The sequence below is a fragment of the Crinia signifera genome, chromosome 8 (assembly GCF_055691185.1).
Source record: "Crinia signifera chromosome 8, ASM5569118v1, whole genome shotgun sequence".
NCBI classification, from domain to species: Eukaryota; Metazoa; Chordata; class Amphibia; order Anura; family Myobatrachidae; genus Crinia; species Crinia signifera.
Window position 1 is genome coordinate 167,971,945 of NC_139224.1, and position 8,707 is coordinate 167,980,651.

The window sequence follows — 8,707 nt, forward strand, 5'->3', positions numbered from 1 at the left end:
ACTCATGGTTCTATTTCCAATTGCGCCATTACATCCACTCAAAAAGAACCGCCCTCGCCCTCAAAAAAGACCCTACCCCGTTTGAAGTGCTGTGCTCCCACACCTCGGACCCCACCCATGTGATCTCCACGATCTACAAAGTGGTTCTTCACAACCACTTCCCTGACCTCCCTTCCTTTTGCAAAGCATGGGACCAGGATCTTTTGCCTAAAGGTATTACAATAAACTGGGAGAAGCACTGTGACGTCATGGCACGGTGCTCCACGAGTCTAGAGGTGGTGGAGACACAGTACAAACTATTGACCAGATGGTACAGATGTCCTCCCCTAATTCACAAAGCTTACCCGTCGGTCTCCCCTCTGTGCTGGCGTTGTAACTCTCACAGGGGCACACTGATTCACATATGGTGGGACTGCCCTAAAATCATCCCCTTCTGGGACACAATAATTCAGTTATCCTCAGCCATCCTGGGATTCCAAACCCCTGACAAACCTGATTTTTGGCTCCTCTCCCACACCAACATACCCATGGCAAAATACAAGCGGTCACTCATAAAACACTTAAACAACGCAGCAAGGGCGGTGATTCCAGTCCACTGGAGGTCCGCGGACCCCCCCACTATTTGGGAATGGTTTCAAAGAATTGATTTCTACTGTGCTATGGAGGACATCTACCACTCTGCCCTAGATAAGCAATCAGATTACGCCGCCACATGGCTACCTTGGCTAGAATTTAAGTCAACAGCAACATACAAAGACCAGGCCCCTTCTATCCCACAGTAGTCTCGGACATAGCCCTAGAAGTAAACTGTTAACGCGACCAGCACGGCTTGGACCAACGGACATACTAGCATTGTTTCACCGGACTGAACTGACAGCGGACACATAACCCTACCCCCTTCCCCTCCCCCATTACCTTCCTCCCCCAGGCTCTCCCTTGTATTGTCTACTCCCCCCCCCCCGTCCCCCCCCCAACCCCCGAATATGTACTGTTGTTAAATTGAGATAGCAAAAGGAAAAGAAAATGAAGAAAAAGTCTGAATGACAATAATAGAATTGTTTATTGCACGCTTTGCTCCCTTGTGCAAATCGCATATTATAAATATACACTGATTTGTAATGACTTCTGTCTCAAAGCTGTTACTATTATCCTATTTTTGTGTTGACACCACAACTGTATGTATCATTGTTTACTTGAAAAACCTAAAATAAAGAATACATAAAAAAAAAGATAGTCGAGAGTCCGACTATCAGTTATCCAACATCGGAACCCCTACTGCCGGAACTCCAACAGAGGGGCAAGCGCTACAAAGAGCATTGTTAGCTCGCCACAGGTTCTATTCTCCCTCGATGGGTGTCATAGACCCATCCACAAGAGTCTAACCCCTGTCAGTCGGGATCCTGACTGTCGGGCAATTAGCAGTCGTGATTCCGCTGTCAGACTAAGGACTGTTGGCACGTCGACTGCCCGTGTACCCATTAGTAGGCTCAGTGTCTTACCTCCATAAAATCTCATAAGGAGAAACGCCATAAAAAAAAAAGAATATGCTAATTTATTCTGACAAATAATAACTTAAAACACAAGTAGAAAAATTGGTTTGGTACCATAAATGATCTTTTACGAAAAAGGTACAATAACCCTTATATAGGTTTTTTCTTTCAATTGTTCTCCCTTATAAGTAACATTTTCCTTCTAGGGATATTAACTTCCCCAGGCCCAGGTCGTCAGCCAATGGATAGTACACCAACGCGTTTCATCCAAGGTCTTTCTCAAGGTGACACCTTAATAAAGACCTTCTAGGTTGAAACACGCTGGTGTCGGCTTCAGAAGACTCAAGAAGCACGGGTTAATATTTAAGAGGGTGGCATAGTGCCTAAAGTGGGCAATGGCTATTTGGGGAGATAAGCTTACAGCTAAGGCTCAGAAGGCATATGCTGATATCGCAGAGAAAGAGGGCTTAGTGGTAAAGGTCTCTCGGACCCGGTCAGCTCTCACAGATGGCAGAATTGTCTACAGCAAAAAACACTGTGCAGTCACAGGGGCTCTGTACACCGGATAAACAGAGGAAGCATCGTTAAGGGAAGGTAATATGCCCCCTTTACCGGCTGTACACGGCAGGCAGTAATTCTGATGGGTGAGCAGGAAGTTAGGAAGAAAATAAGGTGTAGGTACTTCAGACACACTCAGTCTTCTCCAGTGTCAGATTTTACCTATGGCCTGCAAGACTGTAGCTCCTCACCTGGGTAAAGAGTATTAAAAGTTTAATATGGGTGTCTATGGTGAGAACTGCCATATGTTAATCTCATAACATTGGCATCTATGAAAACACCTGTGGAGCTCAAGCCGATAGGCTGAGGGGACTCCCCTCAGCCTGAGGTCAGTGGGATTTCCTGTGTAGCGCCTCAGGTCTGCAGGATATGTGTTTTTTAACCATGTTGATGCCTAATTGGACCCAAGAGGTCTGATCTACACTGGATTAGGGGGGAGTATAAAACTCGCTGAGACATTTTGCTAAGGAACTATTTATTTTTCACACCCCACCGCCCAGGGACAGGCCTGGTCTTCAGTCTTGTCTGGTGGGGCCCTTTATTGGTGGAATCCCCATTGCCCCAGGAACTCAGGGCCAGGGCTAACCTGTCAGGGAGATAATGCTTTAGCTGGTTGAAAATATACAGGGAACCCACCACTCTTTTCTTTCCCCTTATTTTTGAAACCAGAACCAGTCCAAAGCCCGGTGCTGGTTTTGGAAATAATGGGAGACACTTAATTTTTCACCATGTGTTTCTGAAACCAGGAACAGCATAAGGAGCCCAGGGCTAGATATGCTCATGATGTGTGTGTGCGTGCGTGGTGGGGACATTTAACATTTAAAAAAAAAGTATACCCTATTACATGTGGTCCATGGTCTCTTCTACAGCCAACTACTCAGCTTAGCATATTACAGAGGCTTTGGCTTATGTGGGAGATGCATTACTTGATGCCATTCAGTCTCATATTGCAGACATTGCCGTTGCTGTCTGGAGGTCTTTAGGTCTCAGATCATAGAATGTGAAATCTAAATATAATTTAGAGGCAGTGTTCTTGTTTGGTTCAGTACTCACAATGATTGTGTTCCAGGCTTCAGGTGGTTAGAACCCTTACCTGCCAGTCTCAGACTCCAAAAATAAGTCGTCCCAAGTTTTGGACTTTTCGGCAGAGCTAGTTTCCATACTGTTAGGATTTCCCATAGACGAACATTTAGAGGACAACGTACCCCTGATGCCACAGGTTCTGCTGTGAAACACCAAATAAGCAATCTGTGTGGCAGGTTGGAGGCTCCAATCCACACACGTGGTTGGGGTCCATTTACGCAAGTTCCAGGATGTCTAGATTCAATCAAACTCAAACGGTCAGGTGAGCAGAAAAGTTTTAAGAGGTTACTTTCTAAATCTGGAAGGTCCTGGCCATTTTTTGTCACTGCATTCTCTGGTAGAGTCTTGGGTAATTGTTCTGGTTCCACAACATCACCAAGCCTAGGGTTTACTATTCAAGTATTTTCTTAATGGAGCAAATCAGACGGAGTAAGTGCTATCCTCAACTTAAAGTGATTAAATCCGTTCCCTTATTAAGCTTCATCGCAGAAGAAGAATATTTGGCTTCCATAAATGCCCATCTCCATATTCCCATATGGAAAGACATCATTAAGGAAGATTTGCGGTAGGAAACTGGCACTTTCAGTTCCAGGTTCTACCTTTAGGTCTGTCAAAAACGCTGAGTGTTTTTACGAAGGTCATGGCCCATATGACCCCTCTTCTCAGATAGGAATGTATTAAGTTGATACATTATCTGGAAGATCTGCTGACCAAGGCTCAGTTTGAAAGCTTGTTGCAGCAATATCTTCAGTTGACTTTACACACATTCCAAAACTTTGGATGGTTGGTAAATTTTGCCAAATCAGACTTAAATTCTCAGCAATTTACATTGGACATTTGGGAGGCCGACAGTCGCCACAAGATACATCACAGAGAATAATAATTTAACCAGGATGTTTTCTGGAGATTGTATAAATATGGGTGTTACCAGACATCAACCTTGTGGTCTCATGTCTTCACAAAAAGCTTCTGGTATACAGGGCTTGGTCAAAGGATCCAAGTACATTTCTAATGGATGCCATGACAAACTCCTAGACATTCCAGCTGTGGTACATCTTTACGCATCTACCCATGCTTCCTCGGGTGATTCAGCAGATTCATGAGAAAGCTCTGCCAGTCACTCATTGCACCATACTGGCTACGCCATCAGTGGTTCACTATACTTCAGGACATAGTAGCCATGATCCTAATCCATCTTCCATCATGCCCGCGTTTATAGTGGGGGTGGTACAGCCTCAGAAATGACATTTGGGGGCCATTGAACATGTTTGATACTAATTTCAATGCATTTCTGTTAAAAATCGCTTGCGATCGCATGCAATGCCATTTTTTACTATACGATGGACATCGTGGGAGCCGTGATTGTACACAAGTACCGATTTTTTTTATCTTTTGGTTATTTCCTCAGCTAGAAGAGTTTCAGAGTTGGCGGTTCTTTTTTGTAAACCTCCATTGAGTACTTTCCAATCAGTTAGGATAGGTTTGCGCATAAAACCATCTTGTCTTCCGAAGGTAATGTCAAAAATATCACATGAACATGTCCTTCTGGGATTTAAACATGCCTTGATCGCTGAAATAGTTCACCTTCATCCTTCTCATATGTGTTCATTGCTTTATGTATATATTTGTACAGATTCCATGTTAGCATTGGTAAATGTAACAAAACTTGGTTCTCCAACCTCTAAAGGCATCTATTGCCAGATGAGTCAATTCAGCCATTCGTCAGGCTTATGCGTCATAAAATGTGACAATACCCGACACCATTTGAGCTCACGACTAGTGCTGTTCGGGGCTTCCTGGGCTGTGCAACTGTGGATGTCATGCAGGGCAGTTCCATGGTCAACTGTACACACCATTACAAACTTTTATCATTAACTGTGACCAGTTTCTCCTGACGTTCCCTCCAGATTAGCTTGCTTTGGAAGATCCCAGAGTAATTGCATTCCCCAAATTGACGATTAAGAAACTGGATTTTTAAATAACTGTAAGCTCGAAGTCCATCTAGCAGATGCTCCGCGCACTCCCTGTTGGTTTCTTTGTACATCAGTATTGTGTCTTGGTATTTTTCCTTTCTTTGGGCTGCTTTGATAAACGTAAAAGCAAGCTACATTCTACCAATCATCTACAAAATACGGTTTAGGTCTACTGGATAGGGTGAAATAGAAAATGGATGCTTTTACCTGCAAAGGAATCAATATCAAATAGGTTTCGTGAGCATTCTATAACCGTATTAGGAACCTAGACATATATATTGTTTTATCTTCTGTTTTTCTGCAACTACTTTCGGTACTTGTTTCCTAGCACGGCGCCCATCGCATACCATAAGGTATGCAATGGTATGCGATATTCGGGTAAATTAATGTACAATTAAATATCGTATAGCATCGCATGCCAACCAGAAGCGTGGCGAGCACAGGAATACATGTTAAGTAATCCGCTCGCCAAACTATCTAAAATCAACTCCACGCTGACGTGTATAGTGGGGGTATGAAAAGGTCGGAGGACGCGTACCGCCTCCGCTCGCCAAGCTTCGGGTTGGCGTTGATAGTGGGAGTGGCATTGACAATGGGGGTGCATTTAACATTGTAAGCACCCATAAGGGTGCTTGTACAATTAAAAATCACATCGCATGCCGCTATATTGCATGCGCTGGAAATCAGGGGCGCCGTGCTAGGAAACAAGTACCCTACTTTCATTATTCACCACCTCGTTAAGATTGCAATTCTGTGAAACCAGAGCTAGTAGGACTCTGTGGAGACGGGAATGTAGCTGGTAGGACAGAAATAGTACAAGGTGGTAGCCATGGTTGGCCCTGTAGTTGGTAGTATAAGGTGAGAGTTTAGGTCTGTCCTATAAGCTTGTAGTAAGGACAGAGGAGTACCACCAGGTGGTTATAACTGGAGCTGGTATGGCAGTCAGAAAAAGTATTACAATGTGGAAGTTACGGTTGTGACTGAAGCTGGTAATACTGGTCAGCATAGTACAAAGCAGTTGTGACTGCAGCTCGTAGAACAGAGGACTAGTACAAACCAGGAGTTGGCATTGGGCTGTAGCTGGTAGGACAATCAAAGGCATAGTACAATGTGAAAGTTCTGGTTGGGACTGCAGATGGTTGTATGGTCATAGTAGTACAAGGTACAAGTTGTGGTAGGGACTGTAGCAGGAAGGGCAGTCACAGGAGCAGGACGAGGTGGGAAGTTATTGCTGGGACTATAGCTACTAGAGCAGGCAGAAATAGGAGGTGGGGGCGTTATAGTTGAGACAATTTGAGCATCTACCACTATCTGTATGCTACAGACACTGGTACGGACTGACATAACGAGGGGAGTGGGCATTCACAGTACATAGCATGCCAAAGTCTCTCTACTTACTACATCACGCGACTATAGGAACCATGGATGTCCAGAACATTTATTCACAGGCGGTGGTAGTTAAAGTCAATCTTACCACTTAGAAAAAAAATTGTATAAATCACTAAGTTTTATAGAATAGCTGTTTCAGGAGCCAAACAGATCCCATTATACAATCCAATAGGAAAGCAGTTGAGCAAAATATTACATCCGAAATGCAGTGAGAAAGGAACGGATTGACGGTTTTTCTAGGGTTTATTTATTTTATCAGCACTCGACCTTGCTGTTGGGCATATAGTAATTTTGTTGCCATGATAGATTTGCTGCAATAGTGTTCAGTTTTTCTAATTTCTTTACCAAATGTTAATTGGTAATTAACGTTCTTGTTACAGAAACTTAAGGTGCCCATACACATTACAATTATTGTATACAATATCGCATCTCATCGCATCTCGGTTTTGCGATGAGATGACATGAGATCTAGTACAAAAAGTATGTGCAGCACATGCGATGAGATCTAGTACAAAAAGTATGTGCTGCACATACTTTTTGTACTAGATCTCATCGCAAAACCGAGATGTGATATTGTATACAAGAATTGTAACGTGTATGGGCACCTAAACACCTATTACTTAGGTCCGATATGCAAAGAAAACCTTGCAATGTTGGAGAGTCCCAGCCAAGTGCAATACATTTCCAGATGTGCATAGAAGCTGCCATGATCTCCTACGTCAGAGTGGTCCGTGACAGCAGAACTTTGAGACCGCGACCATGAAGCAGCATCTTGAACTGTTTCAGTAGTTTTTTTTTTAATTTTGGTGCGGGAAATGGTCCATGGAAGACTAGTAGCTCTGTAGCCAACCTGTTTCCACTATAACTGAGGATAACATTGCTGGCATGCAGTCCACAGTGTAGGTAGACACCAGGATGACCATGGCCAAGTCAGACAAGGAGATCGGCATTGCATTGGAATCCATCCGATACTCCACAAAAAGTTTGGCCTCTGGTTTCTGGATGCTGACAGATTAGCTGACTCGAAAGCTAAAAGGGGACTATGAGGACTTGGTGCCAGAAACATACTGACCAGGTGTGAGAGTGGCAGGTGGGGAGTTTGACTGGGGCGGTACACATGTCAAACCGTATCGCAGGTGTCCTAAGGCAAGCTCAGGGAGGACAATAACCTCCCCTGGAGCAGAAGGCTCATTCATTAAAACTTTGGGAGATCTTCAGCGGTTACGAATCTTGGATCTCCAGTTTAATGGAGCACAGACATTCACACATGAGCGTCATGATGGCCGCTGTTTTTGTGGCCAAGCAGTTACTGTAAATCTCATACACAGCCACTGGTATGCACACTAATCCTGCAGACATTGCCGGAAGCCATTTCCAGGCATGAACTAGTGCCCAGGGTGCCCTTCTCCATCCCAATAAATACACCTGTCCAAGTTTAGGAAAGGGATGTATTTTCTGACCCATTAATGCATCCAGGAGCTTGGGCATCTGACCTACAGTCCAGAAATAGCCACCTTAGACTGGTTTCTGTTCCCACATATCAAGCACATGTATAGATATATAGATATGCAACTTGGTGTAGACTCCTGTGGTGAATACTTTGGGGGGAAAAAGTCACTTTCTAAATGTAACTTTTTGTGCATTCAAAAACTTTGCACATCCCCCCAAAATGCCTTGGAAGTGCACAGTCCAGCATCACCATCCACCTACCTCTGTAGTCAAAATATAGGTGTGATAATCATGACACTACTGTGCAGGGGTGTTTGTCTAGTTAAGAAATATGCTACGTCACCTGCACATATGGCAAAATAGGTGAAGACATAGACTACAGTTACTGGATCATGTTCTCTGTCCTAGAAACCGTTACATCGTAAACAGTTCCAAGGGGCTCTTTAGTCAAAAATAGCCATTGCAACAGCTGACCGTTATATCCTGCAAAAATCTTGGAGATCAGTACCAACCAATAAACTTCTGTCATTTTTCTGTTACTTCTGTCATTTTCCTGTTATAGCCAGTAAAGTGACAGAGGCAGATTGTTTTTTACTTTACCTCTCTAATCGGACATACACACTGTTCAATTTTGATCCTGACGCATGGCCCGGCAGTATTAAATAGAAAAATACTGTGCAGGCAAGGCTACAGTATATAATACAGATCTGCACTATAGAGTTTAAATCGAATGTGTACACAGCACTGATCGGTTTGCTCGGGATC